At 37.2% G+C, this 25,493-nt stretch overlaps 1 protein-coding gene across 6 annotated transcripts in view; it reads left to right on the top strand.

Moving 5' to 3' along the window:
- RYR2 (ryanodine receptor 2) overlaps positions 1-25,493 on the top strand; it is a 380,824-nt gene that overhangs the window by 471 nt on the left and 354,860 nt on the right. The window lies entirely within an intron of this gene.

Raw genomic sequence — 25,493 nt, 5'->3', positions numbered from 1 at the left:
GGCGGGGGGCGATGGGCGGCCGGGATGAGCGGGAGGGGCACCGGGCAGGCGGGCGGGGGCGAGCGGCGCCTCCCCGGCAGCTCCTCTCCGGAGCCTTGCCGGCCGCGATGTGCTGCGGGTGCTAACCGAGCAGCCGTCCCCGGCGCGAAAACTGCAGTCACACTCCCTTTGCAGAAATAGGCTTGGGGAAAAAACCACCTCTGTCACCCTGTTCCCTCCCCGCGGAGGTTCCCACTAACTTGCGGGCGTTCTCCTCGCCGGGCACAGACTAACACGGCTTTTCCTGGCGTGCGCATCCTTTCGTTACTTCGGTCCAGGGCATGTTAAGGCGCTAGAGCGCTTCTTCCTTCCGTTTAATTAATGCATCGGGACTGCTGCATCTAATGCTTAGCTGGATTATGTTTCTTCAAGCAATGCTTTTATTTATCTTCTCGGCCATCTCCCAAGTGCCGTTTATATGCACAATCCTAGCAAGTTTTACAGATAGGCATCTGCATCTAGAATGGTGGTGTCTACAAACCGTGCCACAGTTTGAGGAAAAATTGCTGAGACATTTGTTAAGTAGAGCTGGAAATACTGAGACTGTAGGATGAAGCATAACTTCCCTTTTATTTAGTACTGTCTGATTTAGAAAACGTTCACGTTCAGTGGCTTGCAAGAAAATACATCTAAATGGGGATGGAAAGAAAGCAACATAGTGTATGTGAAAGATATTCATATGCTGTTTGCGGCATTAAGAATCCTGGTTCTCAGTTGTCTTCCATTTCTATCAGAAACTGCACAATAGTAGATGTATACCTTAGTGTTAATTATTTTTTATTTGTTTGAGGATTCTTAGAAAATCTGCTTTTACAGAAAATACAGCTGTTATGCAATATTGTCATGAAGATCCACAACTTTTTTTTCCTGTCAGCATTATTATGTGACTTGTATTGTAGTGTTGCCTAACACCTAAAGACAAAACAGACAAATATTTCTGTGAAAGAAAATTTGTCATCTCAATTTGCGAGTGTTTTTTTAATTAGTACTTTTCACTGGTAAAGATTTTTGGAAGACTTGTACTGTGGCAGCCTTACTGCAGGCATGAATGTTAAGCTTACTTCATGTTATCTGAATGCTTAATAGGGAAGGAGAAGCATTGAGCATACTAATACAGCTCAGCACATCTACAGTAATGCTAAACTCCAGCACCTGACAGTAGCAGCATGTTATGTAAAACAGCACTCCTGATAATGTGTGTCAGCCTTGATACAGATTTGGCAAACCCAGTCTTAGATAATACTCGAAAATGTTTAGCATGTTGCACCCCTGGTAAAATGACCTTGAGTATGGTAAACTGAGCTTTGGGGAGGCATGTTGTGTGGTTTAATCAAAAAGGCCTGAGAAACCCGTATAATCTCTAGTGGTGTGTAAGCAGTGATTTTTACTCTTCTCTTCCTTCCACTTTGTCCAAGTTATGAGCATTACTTGGAAAAGTCCGTGCTTTCAGACATTTTTTATGTAGTCTTCCACCTCTCTGTTGTTAGAAGGCTTGGGTTAGTGGTCTCTAAAGCTATTAGATGTCTGCAACTTTCTGCATGCCCTTGGTAGAAAGCACTGGGAATTTGATATTACCCTGGTAATTACTGCAGCTTTTCTTTTTATTTATTTTAAAAATATTAATTAGGGACAGATGGATTCATAAATGTTGTGTAGATAAATGAGAACTTTTCAAAGAACACTGTATGCAAGCAAAAAGCATTCTGTGCTTTCAATACTTTGAGGATGACATCTGTAGGCCTACTACATGTAAACAGTGCTCTTCATATTTTCTTCTTCTGGTAGGACCTGATAAACTTCCTAAAATCTTTAGAGTCTACCCTCCAATGTAAACACTGTATTTTTTAATGTTTAAAATTGCACATGAGATTTTACTCAATTAAAAATGCCCTTTATTTGCATGAAGCTACTAGACTGAATTTGTATTTTTGCCACATGTTTATTGGAAATTCCGATTTTTCTCATCTTCACACATTCCTATATGTGTAATGATTCCTCTTCTTTACTTGCTGCTCTTTTTTCTTTTTTTTTTTTTTTCCTGGTTTGGTTTTGTTTTGGTAAAGTGACATTAAGCATTACCTCCTGCAATTTCTGCTGCTATGATGGGTTTCTGTTTCTTTTGGGAATAATTTGAGTTTGATACATCACTTCTGAGATGTGAACACAACCTATTAAAGCCCCATATTTCTGGAAGCATCAGAGCTTACATTGTTTGGGACAGCTTTGGACGGACTGGAGATCAGCTCTGTGCTGTTCAGTTCTTCTCAAGGAACTCTTCTGTAGTCCTGTGAATTACTTGCTTCTCTGGAAACAGGAATCTCCCTCATTAGTTTGCCAAATACTCCAGGTGGAGATGACTTTGTATTGTGTGGCCTTTTTTAGGCTTGGACATACATTCTCCTGACTTCTCCCACAGAATAAACATGTACTCTGTGGGAGAAGTGAAGGAGAACAAGTATCCTGCTGTGTGTTTATTAGTTGTGTGTCCAGGCAGGACCTCTTCCCTGTAGGGGAATTTGTTTTTTTATTTTATAATACTAGAAAGATCAAGATTGCATGTATATAGATTTCACTGTTTAGTCTTTACAGTCAAGAATCTAAACCATTCATAGTTGATACAGAAATCACCTGGTTTTTATTTCTTTATTTTTCTACTATTTTTATTAGAATGTGTAATTTGATGAGAGTGAAAGTAATTCCAAGTTCCAGGAGAAAACAGAAAATATTTTCCCCTAAGTGCATAGGCTCCTTCCTTAATATACATGTACAAGGACTGTTTTCTGTGACACAGAACCCCTATAAGGGAAGGCCTTTGCAAGAAGTGCAGTGGCAAGCTGGTGAAAAGATGAAAACCAATTGCAAGATTTCAAAAAAATATTGCCTATATTTGTCCCTTATATTTTTTAAAGGTGTCCTGACTTTCAGGAGCAAGATGTACCTAAAAGCGATGGGAAATGTGTAATTTAGCTATTTGGTCTTGTGATGTTCCTGATGCCAGCGTGTATGGTTTTCTAAAGTTGTGGAGTTTCTTAAATTAGAGGCAGATCTGCTTTTAGCTGTTTATGGTAGGAGACACCAACAGGACATGCTGAAGTAGGGCTGACAGGGTTATGTTTTTTTTCACTGTCTTCTGAGACAGTGATGATTACCATGCCTGTCAGGAATCAGAGGTGTAATCAGCGTGAGCAGCACATGTTCCCCAGGACCGATGGAGTCATCATCTCTTTCCATCTTTTTTTTTTTTAAATGTTTGAATGATGACTTTCCGTCTTCACTCTCTTCCAATGCCTTTTTCAAATTTTTTAAATTAGCTTGCAGTAAAACAGAACCTCTTGCATGTGTGAATGTATTCTGTGCTGCCTTATTTTCTATATGGATTTAATAGTTCTGAATGTGACTGCCAGTGGAAAGTGTAAGTGTGCTTTGCAACACTGAAAGAGTAGTTTGAAACAAATTTAAACATTACTTAGCATTCATGTTTGACATGCAAAAGATTTTTATTTGCTCAGTGCTGGGTTTTAGAATGAAGTTTATGGCAGAGAAGTTTGAAATGAAGAATGCTGTGTTCACATTTCAAGGACAGCAGTTCTCTGATTTCAGAGTCTCCTACTTCAGATATTCCTCATTATGGCAGCATTTAAACAATGAGTGCTGCTTTAAATCTGACTAAAAGTCATATTCTTACATGAAGATGCTATGGAATTAGAGGACACAAACGGAACCAGAAGAAACGAAATCTGAAGATTATTGTAAGATAAGTAACTCAACAGGAGAAGAATTATGCAAGTCTCTCAGTGAAACAGAAAAGAAAAAAGACGTGGTTTTTTTTTTTTTTTTTTTTTTTTTTTAAATCCCTTAATGCTTTTCATGTGCTGCTTATCTTTTAAAGGGGTTTATCAAAATATGTGAGATTCTGGTAGCTGCAGTCATCAAACATACAATTATCAGAATGCACAAAAAGAAAATGCTCAAAAGCAACTTTGGCTATTAGAAGCAATTTTAGAATTAAAATATGCCAAAACCCACTTTGGATATCCTTTGTTTATTTTAAAAAGTGTTTCTTGTACTTGTCAGTTTGTGACTTTTGAAGATACACCAGGGACTGGCACAAGAGACCACTGTTGAACAGCTCATGTGAGGGATGGCGTGGCTGAGATTGCAGCATTTGTACCTTCCTCTCTAAGGCACTGCACTGCAGTACAGATACTGAATATGATCTCAAATTCTATTTTGGAATTGAGCTGGACAGCTTGTTTGTAGTGAAGGGGTTTTAGCTAGGACATGCAGTCCATTTCATTTTTGGGGATTACATATGAAGCTTTCAGGTATAATTTTTTTTTTTTTATTCCACAATTGGTTGCCAAACATTTTATGCCACTTTAAGATTATATTAGTGGATGAAATCACTTGTCTAGTGTGTGTACTGTCTTGTCCTGTGGTCTGCATCTGGAAGTTGTCTGTGTTTGATGTGTGAGAAGGCAGCTGGGGAAACTCTGTAGCTAATAGTTGGTCCACCAGGGAAGTTTCTTGATAGCCCTGTGAGTTTGCTGACTGATATTCCGAGAGACAGAGCTGCATTTCCTATCAGTCTGAAGATGTTTTGATGCATTCTGCTTTTTGGAATTGTGAAGACCTGAGGAAAATCCATTGTAGGAACTTAAAACATGGACAGACTATAAAGAGAGAATACCTCTTATTTCTGACTTAAGATTTAGAATGGGCATGAGATAGCTCACTTGTACTTCTCTATTTATGTGCTATATTGTTAAAGGCATATTTTAAAGGCATTTTTTTCCTCTTACATGGCTGTGTGCAAAGTGCACAGGATGATTCTAATTCAAGAAAATAAACTAGTCTTTCTTTAGCAGGGATATGGATTATTGAAGTATTTCCCTAAATCAAGGCAGAAGATTGGAAGTTGTGTGGTGAAATACTGACAGTGGGCTGACCCCACTAAGTATGTGAATTAAACTGAAAAGACAGAAATAGTTTTCTTCTGATTTTTGATTCATGTTGAAAATCTGCATTAGTTTTGGTATTGTTTTCTGAATTACATCTAGGCTTTTGCTTAAATTTCCTGATCTGACTGAAATGAAGCTTTGTGTGGATGACAGAAGGAAAGTCAAGAAGTGTATATATTCCTATACTTCCTAATATTACTTCATAATACTAATAATAATTCTTTCATTTGGTAATAATACATCAATAACTTTGAACTGTAAATGACCACATTTTACCAGGGTGATTGAAAGAATTTGAACTTCTTGCTGTGTTTGATGCAGTTACACCCTGGAATTTCTCCCTGTAGCCTGGATAGTAAGGATAGCCTGGCATCATTTTCTGTCTCCAGTTTGTATTCTGCTAAAGGCCTGTATTATGTTTTGCAGTTGTATGGCACTTATGCCATGTCTGGCTGTGTTGTCTGTACCACTCTGGAAATGGAGGGCCTCTGGGTCTGCCTGATGCATCTTAGTAACTGAGAAAAGGCATAAAGGAGCTAGTTTTGACAACAGTTTAAGCCTTTTTATATGCAACCACAGCAATATGGAACTTGCTGTAATATGCTGTCACCATCAGAGGCACAGCTGTGGTATTTCTTTGTTCTCCTTGTAAGAAATAGAGCAGCTTAAGGGCACTGCCTGCACCATCACGAGAGGTCACCTCAGTTTCCATACAAAGACTGGCAAGAGCTCCCATGTGGTTTTACTGCAGTGTACTTTTATACTGTAGTCCCTTGTTATGAAGTGTGAGATTCAATAACTACTTATGTATTCAGTTATTAAAGAACTTTTTCTTCTTTTAAAATTTTTTTTAAAATGTAATAACCATGGTGCAACTTGTGAGGTGAAGGGATTAACCTCTTCAAATGTGTTGCTGCTTCTTGAGCCCTGTGATGTTACTCAGCTACTATAGGTTGGAACAAATGTTTTTGTGGCATGTGATTTAGTAGAAGCTTTTCATAGCTTCTCAGCATTGGTGAATAAAAACAAACTGGTGTCTCAATGCTTTCTGTTAGTAAAGGAAAAGATGTGATAGGTAAGGTGTGACAACATGAGCTGTGTTAATTTGTGTGACAGCTGCAATTCCTTTGTAAATATAGTGCTCAAATAGTCAGATTTCAAGTAATATTGATGTGTTTGTAAGAACATTCACACTAACAACTACATAAAATTTTAAATAAAAAGATGATGTCATTCCTTCAGTGTTGTGGCATACTTTAATGCTTATCATAGGAGTGACTTCCTTATAATTGTCATGTGCTTGAAAAAAAGTATATTACGTTTCCTAGTAATTCAGACTTCCCAGAAGGACTTTGGCAAAAATCTATGAGGGAAGATGCATGGATGAGTTAATTTTTAATGTAGATGACATTTTGGTTCAGGACAAGTTTTTTTTGTCACCGAGATGGAGTGACAAGATCATTGCGTTTTGTGAGACAGCTTCCCAGAGGATTTGGGTAATAATGCTGCATAACAACAGACCTGTGTTACCTGGTTGTCTTTTACTTGACTGTGGGAAAAAATATCTGAAGGATATTAGCTGACAGAACCAATGTCAAACACTGGCATGTCTTATCTCTCCACCTCTCTGAAAACCTCTCTGGAATTCTACTGTGAAAACTGAGTGTGCTGAATTTGAAGTATATCTCTGCTTAAATCCTTATTTCAAAGGAATGATGAAAGTAAGCAACACAAAATTTGCATTGGCTGTCTGTGAGTTTTCCTGGAGGTTGCCAGAATGTGGAGTTGTATTAATGGAATCAAGCCAGAAATGGCTGTCTCTTACAGCTATATTTTTTCCTTTTAAACCAGGCAAAGCTGGAAAAAACAAGTACCTGGGATTTGTGTGGGATGTGTTTTTTGGCTTCAGAAAAAGGAAAATGAGAAAGAGGAATGTATCTTCCTTTGCTGAATATGCCAGATCATTTCCTGTGGTGTATGAACATCTTCATTCCTGTGATGGGCAAGCTGACTTGTATATAAATTTAGGTGGAGGAATGAATGGAATTTGAAGAGTTTTCAGAGTAAGCCTAGGCAATTGGATAGATCTGCAATAAGACTCAGTAAACTTTTGGATTGTGGGATTCATTCACTGGTAACTGATCCTCATTGTACATCAGGCATGCTAATAAACATTTGAACATCACCTACTGTGTGTTTATTTTGTGAAACTAAGAAATAATTTAGTTAGTTCTAACATGTTAAGCACAAGCCAGATTGTGAAATCTCTCTGCAGACACACGGTCTTCATCCTTAAGCTGCCTTTGTAAAAGCATTTGGTTCCAATGGTGACAGAAGCAACCTAAATACCTGTACAGATACTTAAGAATCCCTAGCCCTGCAACAGTCACAAGAATTCTGTGTACTCCTAACACTGGGGATTTGCCAAGATCTTGCGACTTCATATTTTTGTCTATTTTCTGCCCATTTAGGAAGTGGATTTTGCAATGCTAATGCATAGATAGTTATGTGTGTTTGCAGTCTTTATGGCATGTACCAGGGAGATGGAATGCATATTCCCTTTTCCATGCAAGTGGAAAGTAAAAAAATTCACAGTATGTGATGCAGGGAAATACTCAGTAAGGTTCTCTCCATCCCCATTTCTTTCTTCTGATGTTACAGACAATTTAATAGCTCTTCATTTCTTAAGAGCTGGATTAATCTTCTCTTAAAAGCTTATATTAAATAAATGTGGTTTTTGGTTTTTTTGCACTGCCCCAGCTAACACAGAAAACAAAGGTTTGTCCCGTGCCATGCTGAGTCTGCTGGGTTTTGACTTTGTGCCACACCAGTTCCACCAGGCTCTGCTGGGCTCAGAGTGTGCCTAGTTTATTGTAATCCTGGAATTATGTAGTCTTGGGTCCTTCAGAAAAGCTTGTGAGCAAAAGAAAAACAACTACTCTACTGTTTAGTAATTGCAGGAGGGTGATAGCTGCACAGGTAAATCCAGAAAACTCAAGTGCCATAATTGTTAACTGAATTTCAGTAGGGTAAGATTGTGAATTAATGATGCAGACCCCAAGATGTTTTTCAGTAGGTCTTTACATGATGGTCTGACTGCCTGATCAGATATGTCAGCCTTATTATTTAGTCTTTAATCACTTCTAATCTGTCTCAGGTAATGAATTATGCATTTAAAGAGTTGCTACTTTTTCTAGTTGTATGTCAATGGAAGAAGAATCAATGGAAGCCTGCTCTTCATTTTGAACTGACCAGGGTTCTTGTAGAAATATCCTGTAAATTTTCTTTGATTTGAGAAGGTTGCTGAAATCCTGCAAAAGAAACATTGCATTTTTGGATCGTTTCAGAATATTGCAATGTTATACCTCCAAGTCCATTTCTGGTATCTGTTAGAAGTATCTTTTACAGGAAGGGTACAGTGTTTGTTCTCTACCCTATCTTCTGGTTCATTTTAACTTGCTTTTCTTTGGAATTTGAAGATCTGAGTCCAAAACCTTGTTTAATCCCTGTCACTTTTCCTTGGTCTTGTCAGAGCCACTGTGATCCTTCTCTTCCAGTATTGGATTTGATGGCTCTTCCTGATTTTAAGTGTGGCACAGCTTCAACCTAAGCCTGTGGTAGGGTTTACTATTGTCCATAGTTATGAATTTAAGAATTTATTTAAATCGATAGAAGGTTATGGGGTTTTTTGGCTGGTTTTTTTTTTCTGAAGGGGTGTCTAAAATTTGGAATTTCTTTCAGTCTTATTTATTTTTTAAATTTTATTCTTGGTCTGACAAAGGTCAAGGTTTTGTTCATTTCTTGTCTTAGAACAAGAAAAATTAAGTGTTTTAAAAATGTCATGCAAAGATGTTTGCATGACAAGAAGTTTACTAAGATGTCAGAAGTTACCACAAGAATTTCAGTAAAATGAATTCAGAACATCATTTGTCTTAATGTATGATTAGTCTGCATTTTCTTTCTCCTTTTCCTTTGCATGCTTTGCCTCTGGAAAGCTTCATCTTATTGAACTGAAAGACTCCAAAAATCTTCAATTTCAACTGAACAGAATTTGTCTAGAAAGGGAGAGGGATGGAATGTAGGAGGGAGGGAGGGATGTCATAACTTGCAGGTGAGCTTTGCCATCCTTTTGAGAGGCATAGTTTGTTGCCTGGCTTTTCAGGGGGAAAAAAAAAACCAAAAACAAGCAACAAACCAGATTTTGCACAGAAAGTGTTATTTAAGTTTAGATGCAAGAAGAAACGCTTCAATTTTCCATGAGTGGGAGGTGAAAAATGAGTAATTAGGTAGAGAGAATTAGATTTTCATGTTCCTAAAGGTGAATGGAGGTATCTTTTTCCAGGTGAGATGTGCTGCTCAGTTCAGCAAAATACTGTATACCTGCATTTTAAAATACTGGGATATTTACACTTGTTTATTGACTTCAAGCAACTGAAAGCATATTTGATTTTTTTTCTCCCATCTGACCTTGGAATTCTCATACCTCTTTTAATCTACTGAAAATTAAATGGATGTGGTTTAAAGGTATATCAAGTTGCAACATTGACATATTCTGTTGAAAATGTTACAAGCATCACTTTATTCTGATTATGTCAGAAGTAATGCTGTTTTTTCTTTTGAAATTTCTGGTTGGGTTCTATCTACTTGTATGTCAGCTGCAATTGCAGCTGAATTTTCTGACTTTTATCTTACTTATACTAGAAATCTGATACTGAGGCAGAATTAGATGCTTTCTATTTTATGCCTATTTTTTATTCTGCTTTCTGTTCTACAGTTTATTTTTCTTTTGACAAGCTGTAAAGATAAAAGAGCATCAGTGACAGTATTTTTCCCTTCAAAACCAGTTTGTTTTGGGGGGCTGTCCCTCAAACTCGGTAAATCAGCTCATTGCAAACATCCTGTGCCTGACTTAGGGAATAGTTTGGCCCTCTGCAAAAAGGTACCTTCTGCTGACGGTAGGAAAACCTGTAGGTGAGAGTTACTGTATCAGTTTTCTGAGGCTGTAATCCTGTAAAGTAATCCAATTAATATGGTGTATGAGAAGTGCTCAACCTTCCGAACTCAGTGGGAGACTTCTGTTTCTTATGCATGGCATTTGCACTTCTGTTTACACAAGAAGGCCTTGCTGCACTTTTTGATTTACTAACAAAATGAACTAACATGGGTCAGAACACATATTCAATGAAGTAATGACGTTAACTGGTGGTGAGTTGTGTGAGATTGTCAGTGCTAACAAAATTACTTCTTTATGTACCTCTGTAAATTCTGTTGATGAGTGAGGTTTTTTTATGATGATTTATGTCTGTTACAGAATTACAGTTTGACAATTGGAACCACATCTAGAGCTTGGGAAGCGCACTTTGTTGTAGTAAGTTCTTACTCAAAAGTTACGGTTTGCTGTTAGTGGTTTTACCCTAGTAATTTGTTGTATTGGAGGGGCAGAGAAAGGAGGAGTTCTGTGAGTGAAATGGGTTTGTAACCTTACTGTATACCTTTAAATTAAAGAGTGATCAGCTGAAAAAAAATAATTATATTCCTTTCAAAATTTCTAGCTGGATCTCATTTTCCTTGCCTGAGGAATAAATCTTTTAAATGAAAGAAATACATAAAACAGGCAGATTGGTATAACAGGTTGTTAGAGGTTATTCTATTAACAAAAGGCTGGAAGAAAATACTTATGGCACAAATACACTTTTTGGCCAGCAGCCTAAAAACAAATCCTGTATTACAAGACTGCTTCAAATAAAAACCTGTCTCTCTTACCTCTTGCTTAAATGATACTGCAAATCAAATGTAAATTAATTGATTTTAGTATATTGTCTAGCAGAATAATCTACTCTTCATCTGTTAAACATTCCATGAAATGATTTGTTGGTCTATGACTGTGATATCTCTATATGGCCATGTATGTTTTTTATAAGTCTGATTCTGTTCTCGCTGTTGTTTATGTCAAACCTTTGCTAGATTTTAACCAGAGCTGAATCATACACTAATTGTGGTGTGTGCTGTTGTATGTAATGGTCTAAATGTGTTGAATTCATGTCCTTGTCTGCCATTTTAACACAATTAATATTAATCTTGCTTAGGTGCCAGAAATGTGTGACCTGGCTTTTGCACAATTAGTTTAAAATTGTGTGCGTGTTGCTAATTGTCTGTCAAAATATTTACATCTGATGGTAAATTGTTCCAACTTTGCTACTCAGATATATAATCTTGTCCAATTCAGAAAAGGTAATAATTCTGTTTTTTGAGAAGAAAGTTAGGTTTTTCTTTTTCTATAAACCTCCCTGATGCCTTTGCTAAGAAGCTAAATATCCTCGTAGAGTTGCATTTGCGTGTTTTTCTGCTAACAACAGTGTACTTCTGCTGTGTTCAGCATAAATTTTATTGTGTCCACCATGGAATCTGAAGTAAACTCTAACCTGGATTTGAGATTAAAAATCTATTTAATTTTCTCAGGAAGTTATCCATGCTGTGGGGGAATACTGCTTTTTAGGTACTAGATACATGCAAAAATGCTGCTTCTTACTATTTATTTTTTACACTTTCAGTGTCATATTTTAATTAATACCTTTTAAAAAAGATATCTTTTTACTTGGTCTATATTACAAGGTTGTGAGATCTGTTTGTCTTGAAGCATTTACCACTGCAATTACTTTTGTTTAGTTACTGAGGAAAGTATCAATTATACTTCAAAGTAAGAAATTATCTTGTCACAAAGTTTCTGAAACATCAGCAGTGCACCTGTGATTTTTATTTGGTGTCTGCAAGCCTAAGGAAAATCCATTTTAGGAATATCAGCACTTGGTGGAGCTGAGCTCTTGCTGTGCAAATTTGCTTTTTCAGCCTCATGTATTAACTATGGCAGTGGCAAAATAGCTAAAATTATGTGCACTTTCAAATTCATTGTAGAAATCAGGTAAACATTAAAATGCATCTGCTGGTTTTCTGAGTTGATCTGAGTGATTTGCCCTGCACTTGAATTGGAGCAGAATATATAATGAAAAAAATATATAGGCATGGGAATATGCCTTCTGCTCACATTTGTCTAATCTGCCTAGTCCAGCGCTTGAGCTCCTGTCTTCCAGGAAAACTGTAAGGCTTAAAGTGGAAAGAACTTCAAAGAGTTTTCTTGATTGCACATGGTTTGCATGGCAGTATCTGGTAAGAGACCATTTCCTGCTTATATCCTGCAGAAATAGTCTGTAAGTTTCTTCATATTTACTGGATTTTCCATTCACATAACCAAACTTTCTGTGAAGCCTTGCATATGTTTTATTCTACAGTTTCCAGATATCTTGTTCAGAAACTTCTATCAGAAACTAATTACTCCAAATGATGATGTGGTCTCTGTGTTTACTTGAAATGCTGTATAGAAGGTTTTTTTTTTGGTTTTTTTTTTTTTTTTTTGGTTTTTGTTTTTTTTTTTTTTTTTCTCCTTAAAGACTGGAGTTAATTTTATCAGAGTTAAGAAAATAGTGATACTTGTATGAAAATGTGCCTTGTTTTCTCTTCTGGTTTTCTTGGTACTTTTTGATTTGTGTATTTTGGATTCTTTTTTGCATCTAAACTAACCCCTATCTGGAATTGAAACTTTTCTTTCCAAAATATATATCTCCTTCATTGTGAAGAACTGGAGTGGTGAGCGCAAAATGGTAGTATTTTGTTATGAAGAGGATGACCTTGAGAAAAATTGAAGCATATATAAACAACCTCTTGCTATCTTTTGAAACTGACCTACATTCTTTTCTTCTTCTAACCCAACTCTTGCTGAAGTAAAGGTTAATATATTTCTTGATTTAAATTTAACATTTGTTTAAAGTATAATATATTTTCATAATAAAGATTTTATACCCTAAAGAGATAAGAGCATTGTCTCTTAAACTCATAGTAATTTTATAATTTAACAGATGCAAGTTACTTTTTTTTTTCCTCCTCAGGGTGAAAAGTAAGTTCTAGTCTGTAATTTGTGTTTCTCGGTAAGGAGCTACAGCACAGTAAAATCATAAATTACTACATTTTTTAGGACTGGACATGCTTTTCTGAAAGCTGTACTAAAGCTTTCTATTCTCTGACATTAGTTTGTGTCAGAGAATAGAAAAGTATTTGGGTGGACTTGGATACTACACGTCTAGAAAGTAGCCCAAAATACCTATATTTTCCACACCTTATGAAGTGAGGGAGATCTTGTTGCAGAAGAGAGTTCCATCACTCTACTCAATCCTGCAGGGCTGAAAACAGATCAGAATTGGACTACACAGATTTGGTGCTGACTTCCAGGAGGAATTTATTCACCTGCTTTTAATTGCAGTAGCTTCAAACTTCTCATCAGGAAGAGAAAGCTCATCAGGAATGGATTGTGCTTCTCCCATGCAACCCTCTGGCCCATGGAAGGTGGTTTTGTCAGGTTCAGCTGGAAACATGAACCTTTTACTTCAACTCTTACAGAAGCTCCTGAGTTCACAGCTCTTCGTAGCCAAGGATTTTTTCCTCTGGATGTGTAAGAGAATTCAGATGAGAAAGTGAGCAGTGTTAGAATTCCCTAGGTTTTGGTTGTGTAACTTGGGTTACATCAATAGTGTTCTTTTAATGTCTGCTCTAGGGATGGTAGCTCCTGCTCTTAGCTGTTGTTCGCCTGTTTAATTTTCAGATTTGTCATGTGTGCCAAGGATTGGATTTTTACATACTGTATGTTGAAATAGTTTTTAACAAGCAGTAGAGGCAAAGAGCATACAAAGGCCAGAGCATTGTGATGAGCCCAGTGTTGGCAATTGTAGAGAGGCACACTTCTAGCTGAAGTTAGCACAGAGTACGTCATGAACTTTTGACAGTCAGAGATGTGTCAATTCAAAATATTGTCATTGATGCAGCACAATGTGGTGGTCGTGAGCTGAGTCTGGATATTGACAGAAGGTGCTGTTAGGAGATTTGGAGATGGTCCAGGGGACAGACAGAGTATTATTAAAGATTATCTGACAGAGGTATCACTCCCGTGTCTTTGGTCAACATGACATCTATGAAACTGTGGTACAGCTTGCAATGCAGTGTGTAACTCTTCTCTCCAATATTGTTTTAAACGTAAGACTTTGCTTATGCAGAAGTACTGCTTGTAGGTTGTGGGCTTTGTTGTTTTTGGGGGGTTTTGAGTTCTTCTTTATTTGTTTTAACAGTATGTTATGTTATTAAGGTTGCTTCAGGGAGCTGTTAAACTGCTGAGCTTCCTGAGAAGGTTTTTTTTTTTTCCCAATATTTTTTGGTAGTTCTTTTTTGTTTTGTTTGTTTGTTTTTTTCTTTTTTTTTTTTTGTTTTGTTTGTTTTCTTTTGTTCTGCAGACTTTGGCCATTAGAAATCCTATTGCATTTTCTGGTGCATTTCAGTGCATTAGTTGCACAGCTCACCTGGCATGGTTTTGCTGGCTAGCTAGGTTAAACAAAGGAGTGAATCAAGCAATTTTTTAGTTTTGGAGGTTGCAGGATAAACAATGAAAAGGTATTTTTTTAAATGACTGCTCTTAACTATTTCACTTAAATATGGATTGATTTTTAAACAACAAATATTGTGGTATTAATTTTTCTCTTGGGTTTAGTTTTTTCTTTGGCTCAGGGATATCTGATTGGAGGCCTTGAAAGAGAGTGGGGTCTGGGAAAGTGAGAAACTAAGTGCCACTTTGTTTAGTTAGAGGTTGTCAAGATCACCTGTGGAACGAGTATTATGGATTCAGGCTACTTGTTGCATAAGGAATTTGGGCTCTTTGAAATATATTTGAAAATTTAGTCTTCAATTAGCTCTTGCCACTTTATCCTTATACTTGGCTAAGAATCTCTGTAGAAAGCACCTCTATGAGTATCAGTGTTTATGAGTGCAGATTGAGGATCCAATGACAAAATATATTTTTACTGCTAGAGAGAGTGTGTGGTCTGACTGACAGCACATTGCCTAAGGCAGTGCGGCTTCTGATTTTTGCAAGTTCATCCTCTGAAGAAGCAGCTTAAATACAGTGTTGTTGGAAAGTAGAACAATCCTCAGAACCTGCTTTAGGTATTGAAAACCTCAGCTAAACTAAGACACATAATCATGATATCCTCTACCTCTGCTGTTAAAACTAGATTTAGTGAAATGTGTATCAGTGTGGGAATTCAAATGCAAATTTCCATCTATAATATGAAATCACATTCCACTCCCTTTAAATTGTTTGGAGACTGATTGATCAAAACTATCAAGTCCAATTTAATTATAACCATCATTGTTTTCCTGCTGATTTTTGGCTGTTCCAAGGGCTTGAACAGGTGTTTGAATTGAACTGGGGTTGTCTTGGAGATTATTGCAGTCTGAATAGTCAAAATTATTAGTGCTGCAACACTTGACATTTTTTTTGGATTTTTTACAGAACCACTGGGGTTGAAAGGAACCTCTCAAGATCATCTAGTCCATTTTGCTTTTGAGCTCTCCACAGATGCAGTTCACAGTGCCTCGGGGCAACTTATTCCGGGGTTTGGAATGTCCCCCTAGAAGGGGGTAAAAAAGTAATTTCTGGAGTTCATCCTGTCTCATCTCAGGGCTCACCAATATTTTTAGAACCTGTATTGGTCCAAGCAAGACATCATGAAAGGTCTATGACATGTACTGAGCCCTATAACATGACTACAGGACTTTTTCATAATGAATAAAAGTACCCTTTTAGAAGAACTTAACTAAGAAAAGTCGTTCACATTCAGAATTGAAATGGTCAGTGATTAGAGCACTCTTACAGGGTTGGAATTTCCATTGTCAGTCCGTGTCTACCCTGTTCCAGCTCCAGACACTGGAGTGAATTACGAGACCTCTTAATACGTGGCTTTTCTTTACTTCCAGAAACAACACTAAAAGCAATAAAAAAGTGAGTATTGCCCATTAGGAGGTCAACTACATTTTTTAAGAACAGTACCTAACTGCTATATATCTATCCTCAGAAGAGACTTTGTTACAAGAGGAAGATTACAGGAAAGAACGTTTAGAAAACGCAAAATATGTATGTGAAATATTTCATCACTATCAGAGAAATTAAAAGGCACAATTAATCTGATGGCCACAATGAATAAGCAGAATTATTTCTGAAAATATATAAACAAGGAGATGTAAAATTTCAAGTGTTTAAGTCAGATTTGTTTTAAGAGAAATAAATGTTGAAGAATCTTTTGCAGAGAAATATTTGGAGTATTCAGATAGTTGCAGATATATCGCATCACTTTGCATTTGCAAAGCTGGATTTTTCTCCACTGTGTGAATGGTCTAAGTCCAGCTCATGAGTTGTCACAATCTGACTTTTAACTTGAAGCAGGGAAGTTTCATGTTTTGGTTTCTAAACTGAAGCAATTTTTTTGTCAGTTTCCTGGGTAAGGATGGGGTCCCTAAACAAGCTGTAACAAATCTGCCTTTGTTTGGCACTGTTTCAGTGCTGGACATGACACTAAGACAAGTACTGAAACATTAAAACATCTTCATAGGATGTTTTACTGTTTCTTGCATGGTGCTGCCTTGGTTGACAGCAACCAAGTGGTAGTGATGTGATTTGCTAGTGCAGATGAGCTGCTTGTGGTTTAACCCAAATTTCACTTGGTTTTGCTCAAAGTGTCCTGTTGGTAGTCCCTTAAAATGGCACAAGTCGCCTGTGATTTCTCTACATTCATGTCTCTGCTGCATAGTGGGAGCTCTTAAATAGTCATGTTAGAGATAGTTACATGGAGAAAACTTGCATTTTCTGTCTAGGAATAGGTACTCAGTGTTTAAGAGACTGATACGAAGAAGTTGTTGATGACTGGTGCTGGCACAAAACACTAATTTTGATTTGAGGTTTGTCTTGCCAAAAGAGCTCTGGCTTTGTTGGACTCTTGTCTGCTTGTGTGGGTGTGTATGTGTGCATGAGTATGGATGAAAGTACATGAATATTTTCTCTGAGCATTTCCTGTGTTTAATGTCAATAGGAATCTTGAAATAACTTAAGCCATTCTCAGAAGGCCTGATCTGTAGTGGAAGATCTGCCCTGGTTTCAGATTTCTACTTGTCACCTGTTAGTTTGATAAGGGGCAATATATACATATGAAAAAAACCAACAATTTTCCATGTAACATTGGTATTTTAATTCTGAAACACTTATATTTGTCTCTTAGTTGTTTAACCTGTAAGTTTGAAGTAGTGCATGCTGCCTTAAATTAGTAATGAAAGTTTACCTGGAGGAAATGAGTTTTGTGACAGAATTTGAATAAAGAGAACCAATTGTTATTTTTTTTTAAAGAATTGGGTATAGGTAGGTCTAAGGAGAGGGGAACAATAGGTGTCTTTCTTAGTGGGACAAAACACAAGGAGCTGTGATGTATATTCAGTTGTCAGAGGAAAGACCACAGCAGTTGGATAAAAGAGGAAACAAGGGACAAAATTAATTACTGTTATTGATTGCATTTTGTAATGCCTGGAGGGCTCAGCTGAGGCACGGGTGCCACTATGCTACTGTACAAATGTGCAACGTGTCACAATTCCTGCCTCAAAGAGCAGAGGAACACTGAGATGAGACCAAGGGACAGTAAAATGAAGTAGTGTGCCCAGGAACACAGAGGATATCTTGGTGTTCATTCTAATCTCCTCTGGATTCCTGATGAATTTGAATATGGAGAATTGGAGGGCTGTGCCTTTGAAGATGAGGACATACAATGCAGACATTATGTGGGAGGATACTGGAAGTCAGTGCATAGAGTCAAGGCCTCATGGACAGAAGACTGAACCAAAAAAGGTGAATTTATTTGCAACTTATTCAGTGGTTGTTATCAGAAACATGAAGATGTCTTTGTACAAAATGTGTAATGCTGCTAATAATAGTGTAGTTGGATAAAAGATACATCACAGTTATTGAGTTGAAAATTTCTAAATTGTGGTTGCCTGATTGATTTAAGATAGTGCCTGGTCTTTAATGGTAATATTTAATTTAAAGTAGAATGTGTTGGGATTCCTGTGTTCATGGCATATCAGGCTAAAAAGACTTGGAAGTAGTTCTTTTTGAGAAGATATTCTTAAAGGAAAAAATGAAAGTTATTGTGAAAAACTGCATAGCCAAATAATTATTGTAAAACATGCATCCTAGAGATCTGGAAGTGTTGAGCCCTCAACACTTAATACAAATAATACTTAAGTAGAATGTTTTGTCATAAATGAGCAGAAATGGCAATAAATTTGTTCATTTAATTATGCAGAGTTTTAAGTGTTAATGGATAAGCTCTGTCTGCTCCATCCATATACTGTAAAACCTGAAAGGAACTTTGGCATCTGCATAGTCCTTATGAATGTACTTGTCAAAAGTTGTTTCTTTTGCTTTCATGTAACCATTAGAAGAAGAAAGCTAGGCTAACAAGGTGGGGGGATTTTTTTTTTGTCTGCCCTGATTTAAAAAAAAATGGAATTTCCTGAAGTACCTAAAAAGAAATTGCAATTAGAATTGAATAAATGTAGGAATTTTCAGGTAATGTTTTCAAGGAGATGACTTTGGAGGTAATTTTTAACTCTTGTTTTTTCTGTGCACCTACAAAATGTGTTGTGTTCCATGTACACAGAATTATTTTTTCATCCTGTGTTATATATGTACCAATATTTTAGGTGGTCAGTCTGGCTTTTAGTTGTGCTTAAAAGTTGGCTTATTTAAATGTTATTTCCTTATTGCTGTATTATGTCAATACACGATATCTTCTGGATGAGAAGTCAAAGCACATTGCAATTTGCTCGTGGATGTAGGATTGACCATCCTTAGTCATGAAGACATATGCAATGAGAAAGAAAGGTCCCTAATGCTAACATAAATGAAACTCTTAATCTGAACTCTAAAATCCTGAATTGTAGTTAGCTACTAGTTTCCCTCCCTGAACTTCAGTATATTATCATTATTGTAAAAAATTCTGGATTAAATATTTCAAGTGAGGGTAATTAATTCTTACAATCTGGTTATTCTGTCCTGTGAAAACAGTGATAATTCAGTTTGATTTTTAAAAAAATTTGTTTGAGATTGTGATTTCTTGGTACAAGCAAAATAATGAAAGAACAATGAATTATAAGACCTTACAGGTTTTGGGGCTTGTGTTCTGGTAAAGCAGTGAATTTGTAGTTAAAAACCTGAGTAAGAAAAATGGTGAGTGATTTAACACAATGGATTTGTTTAATTTGTGGAAAGCTTTGCATAGCTCAAGATTTTCACGTTTTGTTTCAGTACAGTTCAAGGATGCTCTTCTAGCCAGATCTTCTGTCTTTATGGTACTAACCAAGTTACTACGTGGATGTCTTCTCAAGGTATTACTAGGTTGTAAGGAGAAGAGATGATTTTGTTGTTGCCATTAAGTCTCAGTGAGAACCAAGGCTGGCATTTTAACTGGACTTAATGACTCATCTGAAATTGGAATGCAAATGTGTACTAGTGAATAAAAAAGGCAAACAGAAGGGAAGATGTGCAATGTGAAATACATAGTTTCTTAAATGAACAGAAATACCATGTGAAGATGGAGTCTGAAGATTTAAGCAAAACAGGGATGTCACTCAGCATGTAGTACCAACTGTTTTCAGCTTATTTAGTATGCAAGAGCATAGTTGCAGATGACTCACAGTTAAAATGCCTTACATAAAATTGCCTAAGTATTTAGTTCATGTCAGGTGATGGAAAGACACTTTAAAAATAGTAATGACAACTGTATTCAATTAATCTCACTGGTTTATATTTTTGTGGGGGTTTTTTTAGTCTTTTTTTTAAAGATCCCTTCTGTAGTCTTAAACTATACAAATTATGCCTTAAAAGGAATAATTAAAAGAAATTATCCAAGACTGCGTTTTCTACTTGTGATTTAGTGCCAGAAGTTTATCTTACTCAGGAAAAGGATATTTCAGTCCAAAGTAGACATTGCTATCTGAAAGGAAAGGCTGTTCTAAAACTCTTGACTCTTGTTATCATATTGCATTCCAAAAAACTATGTATCTTCTATATACTTCATCAGTGCTCCCAGAGAAATAGTCTAGAGTGCTTTTGTTCTTATTAGCAGTGCTTTTGGGTGCTGTATTTATGTATTTACTACAGATTGCATAACAGCATAAAAATAACTGAAGGTTAAGGGGTACATTTAGTTCAGTATTTTATCTCTAGTAGTGGTCAATAACAGAAGGGGAAGAGGACAAGAATATACTTTCCCCGTCTCTGTTGTGTGCTGTCACAAATAGCCTGTAGCAATTTGTGTCTTGGGGGAATTAGTCTCAGGCTTGGTGACACTGAATTTGGTAGCAAATTGAGTTCCTCAGCTGCAGTGGATGTTGAGTGGGGAAGAATTGCTTTTTGTTTTGAAGCTTCTGTGTGCAACTTTTGATTGATAATCTCTAGTTCTGGTACTAGAAAGGGTAGTGAATCATAACTGAAAATAGTACTACATGTGTTTGCAACTATTGTGATTTTTTTTGGGTAGGCATCTACAAAAGGTTCAGTACTTTTTAAATCTGTTGTTCACTCTTGAAACAGCATCAACTGTTGAAAAAACAGTGGGATTTCTTTTAGCAGTAACTGGGGTACTTTGTGTTTTCTCTATAATCTCACATTCCCCATCCACTTCTCCCTTTTTGTAGTTCTTAATTTGTACGTTTGTGGAAGGCTTAGGCTTTGCAGTTGGAGATTTTCTAATTTTTTATAGTCCTAACAGTAGCATTTGTGTGTAGCCTCTGTTCTGGGTGCTTCCTGGCCCTTTGTAGAAGCAGCAGCCTGTTTGTCTCCATTTGTTGCTATTGGGAGAGGTGTTTGGGGAATTGGAAATATTGTCAAACATACTTAAGACTTACACCTGAATTGAGATCATTGCTACTTGCTTATTGTGCTTTCATTGCTGTACTGAAATATTTTTCCTCATGGATGCGGTGCTGCATGCTTTTGTCTCTGCATCCTGAAATGGGGTTTCTGTTGGAAAGCCCATAGGAGCATTTCTGGAAGTGCACAGAGAGGGCCATGGTGGCTGATGCTACCTGGGCAGAGAAGTCCAGTCTGCTGTAGCCGGGTTGTGGGGTGTGGATGAGAGTGCCTCAAGTGAAATGGTATGGACTAAGCACCAATTTTTTGGGGCTCTAATTGCTGACCCTCTCATTTGCCCTTTTGAAAAGTTGCTGCTGTCATATATTTGAGAGAGATGTGGTTGAGTTGGAGCTTAAGAAACCTGATGTTGTGGTGTGCAGCTCTTTTTAGCAGGACAACCTAAGAAACCAACAGCAGCTGTGGTCAGATAGTCGTGGGCAATGCTGTGGCCAGACGGAGGAACAAGGTGTGATCTTCCATGGTTGCAAGGCTGCCTGTTTCGTAGTGCAGGAAAAGAGATCCATCCTTATTATGCCCCTGGCATGCCTGCATTGTGAGGACTGGCAGGATGAGAAAGGATTCAAAGCCTGACCTTCATGCATGTGTAGGTGAGCAGAGCAAATATGGAACAGGCGGTGGATTACGTGGCGCTGTGAGGGGACAGGCAATCTGTAATATGCCACAGCTAAATGCTCACCCTTTAGTCAGGGTGGAGGGCAAACTTACAGTCTAAATGCTTTATTGTTAAGGTAAAAAGGTGAAGTAAAGTATTTTCTTGCATTCTGTATAGGTTTACAGTAATGGTGCTAAGCAATTATGTCTTGTCTTTGAATGCTGGAAAGTATTAGCTACTGCCAGTGCTCAAAGTAAATCTTAGAGGTGAAAAATGATAAAAAATATCATCCCAATAGCTGCAGTTTGTTTAAAAAAGCAACCAAGCAAAACCAAAACAGCATTATAAGTATTTTTGATTTGACTTTTACAGTTCAACATACTCTTTGCAATAAAGTGGATATTTTTTCCAAAAGGAACTCTGAAAGATTACTGAATTGATTAATATTCAAAGTGGGCTGCTGTCTTGAGTGTAACAACAGTAAGAAATAAGAATTCCATTAAAACTAAACATTAATAATTACTGCTGTTCCAGATGCTTAAATTTAATTGTGATGAGAACTTCCTCCCAGTCAAATATTCAAATGAAGTCTCTTGAAGCTCCCCGTGTGAGGTTAGAAGCGAGATGAAGAGAATGTCCTCAGGTAGCAAAGAAAATTATGTTGCTCCTTCTATTGCTCCTTTTCCATCTGGGCAGCAGATATGGTTTGCAAGTCCCACAGCAAAGATTTAGAGGAGAGAGAAAAATCCAGCTGCTTGTGTTGTTAGCTGTGCATTGCAAATAAAAGTAAGTACTCTAAGTATGAGGATGGTAGCTGAGTCCTGAACATCTCCGGGTTTCTGAAGTTCTGGAGGGGAGGTCACTAATTCTTACCTTCAGTGATGACCCCTAATGCTTGGAGATCCTGAGGGATGAAAACTGAAAAATACAAGGTTGGCTAAAAATGCTGTCAATTTCAGATGGAAAAATTGTTAACTGTTAGGTTTCCATTTAGTTACTATTTTAAGAAAGCCATATTCTTAAAGTTTGGTCATAGATCCTTTTTCTTATATAAGATTTAAGGTTAAGATTCTTCAGAGCACCTCTATTCCATTTTCAAAAGCAATATTTATGGGAAAGAACATATTCTAGCTTAGGGGCAAGGAAAAGTGCATATTATTTTAAATTGTTAAGGTATAAGAGCAGAAAAGTCTTCAACTTTGGTATTGAGAGTGATAATGTCATTTCAGCTTTGGTTTTTAAAACCAAACTTATTTTTTTGAAACAGAGAATTATGAGAGGCCCCAACTTGTTTCCTTTTTTGTTTTTTACCCACTGGGCTGTGTATTTTTGTAGATGGGAGGCATATGTCCCTGAAAGATCATAAGTACTGCCCTCCTCCTCAGTAGATGGACTTCTCACATCTTCAGGCTAATAGGGAGAATGATGCATTTACATTATTGCTTCATTTAAACAATAACTGTTGATAAGAAATAAATACCTCATTCCCAAATGGCATCTGCAGTTTTTAAAGGTTTGGCAAGTTTTCAGGAGGATAGGCATGAATTCAGCACTCAACTACTGATGCTTCTGTGGAAAACAATGAGCTGTGTCATTTGATCAGGGACAAAGTGGCTACTGAGCAGGGGTGATTTCGAGGAAGTAGCTTTTAATAATAAAGAATACAATTTCCCGTGTGAAACCATTCCCGTAACTTGTTTGTAAAGTAGATAATGTAGTTCATGTGTTAGGGTGAGCAAACAGAAATGGGTTGTAACAAACGCAGTCACTGTTTGTTTCCCTAGAAATCCTCTTCTGGCTTTTTTGCTTCTTGCTGCTGTTGGTGTACTTGTCCACTGGTTTGTTTTGTGGAAACAGCTCCCTGTATTCCTGTGCAGTCCTCCTTTCATAAGAAGCATAAAATATTTTTTTCTTTTATTTTCTTTATTTTTCCTACTCAAAGCCATGAAACATTGTGTTGCCTCTATTGAACTCATGGGAAAGAGCGTTGCATGAATGAATGGAGGTCAGCTGTTATCCTGTAAAAGCTTAGTCTTCACTTATCTGATTTTCTGGTCTGATTTGGCTTGTACTATTCAGTACAGTTCAGTTTTACTTTATAGTATGTGCTGGTTCTGGCCAGGACAGGGACAACTTCTGCAGCATCCAGGAGAGGGCATGGCTAGGACCTGGAGGTTGTTCAGTACCACTTCACATCATTGCCAGGGGCAGGGGAAAGGGTTCTGGTGTGGTTGAATATGTGTGATGGAGAGAGCCAAACAATCTTTGTCTATTTTTAGGGGTTTTCTCTGAATTGTTTCTTTCTCATACCCTCTGTCATCAGTATTGTTGGTGTTACTGTTAGTTTTATTATCTCATTGCTGTTTCCAGTAAATTGTTCTTTTCTTAACCTGTAGTATTTGCCTTATACACCTCCAATTCTCCTCTCCTTTCCTGTATAGGAGTGAGAGGAAGGGGAAGGTGAGGGAGCCCGAGAGAGGCAGTGTGGCTTGAACAGTTCTGGTGAAGGCACTGAATTGGGGAGAACCATTCCTAAACCACAACATACCAGGACAATGTACTAGCTCTGGCAGATTTCAACATACTGCTCTGAACTGGGCTAAGAATGCCTGGATTGCTCACCCAGAAGCCTGTGAGACTTGTGTTTTGTACCTTGAACAGAAGCAGTCTTGCATGGGGGCTTTTGCTGTGTCTTCTCTGAGGTGATGCTGTCTCAGAACTGCCTGATGCTGGAGGCTCTCACTGATTTGTACTGGCAGCTGTAGCTACCATTTTTTAAAGTCAAATCCTGAATATGTATGATCTGTCTAAAAGTGGTTACGGTAGGCAGAGTTTGCCATGTCTGCACTCCCTTAATTGCCTGTATTGTCTCTTGTGCTTTTCAGTCTTTCTGAGAGTGCCATAGCACCTTTGAATTGAGACATCTCACAGGTTTAGCTCTGATTGTTGGGGCTTGCCGACCCAATGTTGCTCTTTCGTCTCATTTCCCATCCTAGCACAAGTCAAAGTTTTGCCCAGTGATTCCCCTGTTCTCTGATAGGTCATCTTATGTGTCTAAGGTTGAATATTCTGTGACTACTCTTAAGTCCACTGGAGAACAGCTAAGCTAAGTCACATCTCTTTGAAAGCAAAGCCCAAAGCCCTAAGCAGATAATATTCTGTTATGAATTAGTAATTTCCTTTGACAGTATATTCCTGTGGCTATTTACCCTCACAGTTAAAAATCATGCTTTCTTTTCCTGTGACTTTTTACCCCTTATTTGTCCTCTAGTGATATCTAATTACCAAAAGATAAATTTAGAAGGCATTTATAACCTACAGTGGTATAGATACTTGCAGTCTCTCTGTGAGATATGACAGCAGTCTCATTTGTACCTTTCTCAGGTTTGGTTTTATTTCTGTGTGAAGTTGGTTTTTCCATGCAGTGGCTTCACCATAAATTATATTCAAACAGACATAAACATTTCCTATATCCTTTATTGTATGTGTATCTCAGCTGCTTTTAGTAAATTTTTCTACCTCAAGATCTTGTAGTAGAGGTAGCTTGTCCTTTAGAACAATCTCTGATTTTGATCCAGTTATAAATCATGGTTTGGAGCATCTTTTTCCCCTGTAATTACTTTATTGTGCCAACTAACATTTCAGTTTTCTTATAGAATTCAGTGATAGTTTATCTTAACTTTTCAGTTTCCTCAAAAAATAAAATGATTTCTCATTTAATTGCTGTTATAATTTTTTCTCAAATAAGGGTCACTGATGTATTAAGTTTTTAGATATTTAATTACTGAGAAGTAAATGGGCTAATATTTGGTTTCTTTTTTTCCTGGTTTACTTCTCTCAGGTTGTTTCCATTTTCTGTTTATCTGGAATATTTAAATTATCATCTATGTATTTCAGAAGAAATGAATTATGTGTTTTTTATCTTAAAAAAATAATATAATTTTTCAAGAGTAAGGTGCAACAGTATTTTTTGCAGGTGTCAGAATGTGCCAACACATTCTGTTGCATAGTGCAAGTTATGTAGCATAGTGAAAAAATAAAAGGTAGG

Source organism: Passer domesticus, chromosome 3 (genome assembly GCF_036417665.1).
Source record: "Passer domesticus isolate bPasDom1 chromosome 3, bPasDom1.hap1, whole genome shotgun sequence".
In the NCBI taxonomy this organism is placed as follows: Eukaryota; Metazoa; Chordata; class Aves; order Passeriformes; family Passeridae; genus Passer; species Passer domesticus.
The sequence above is the reverse complement of the archived record's forward strand: the minus strand, read 5'-3'. Positions and strand labels throughout refer to the sequence as shown.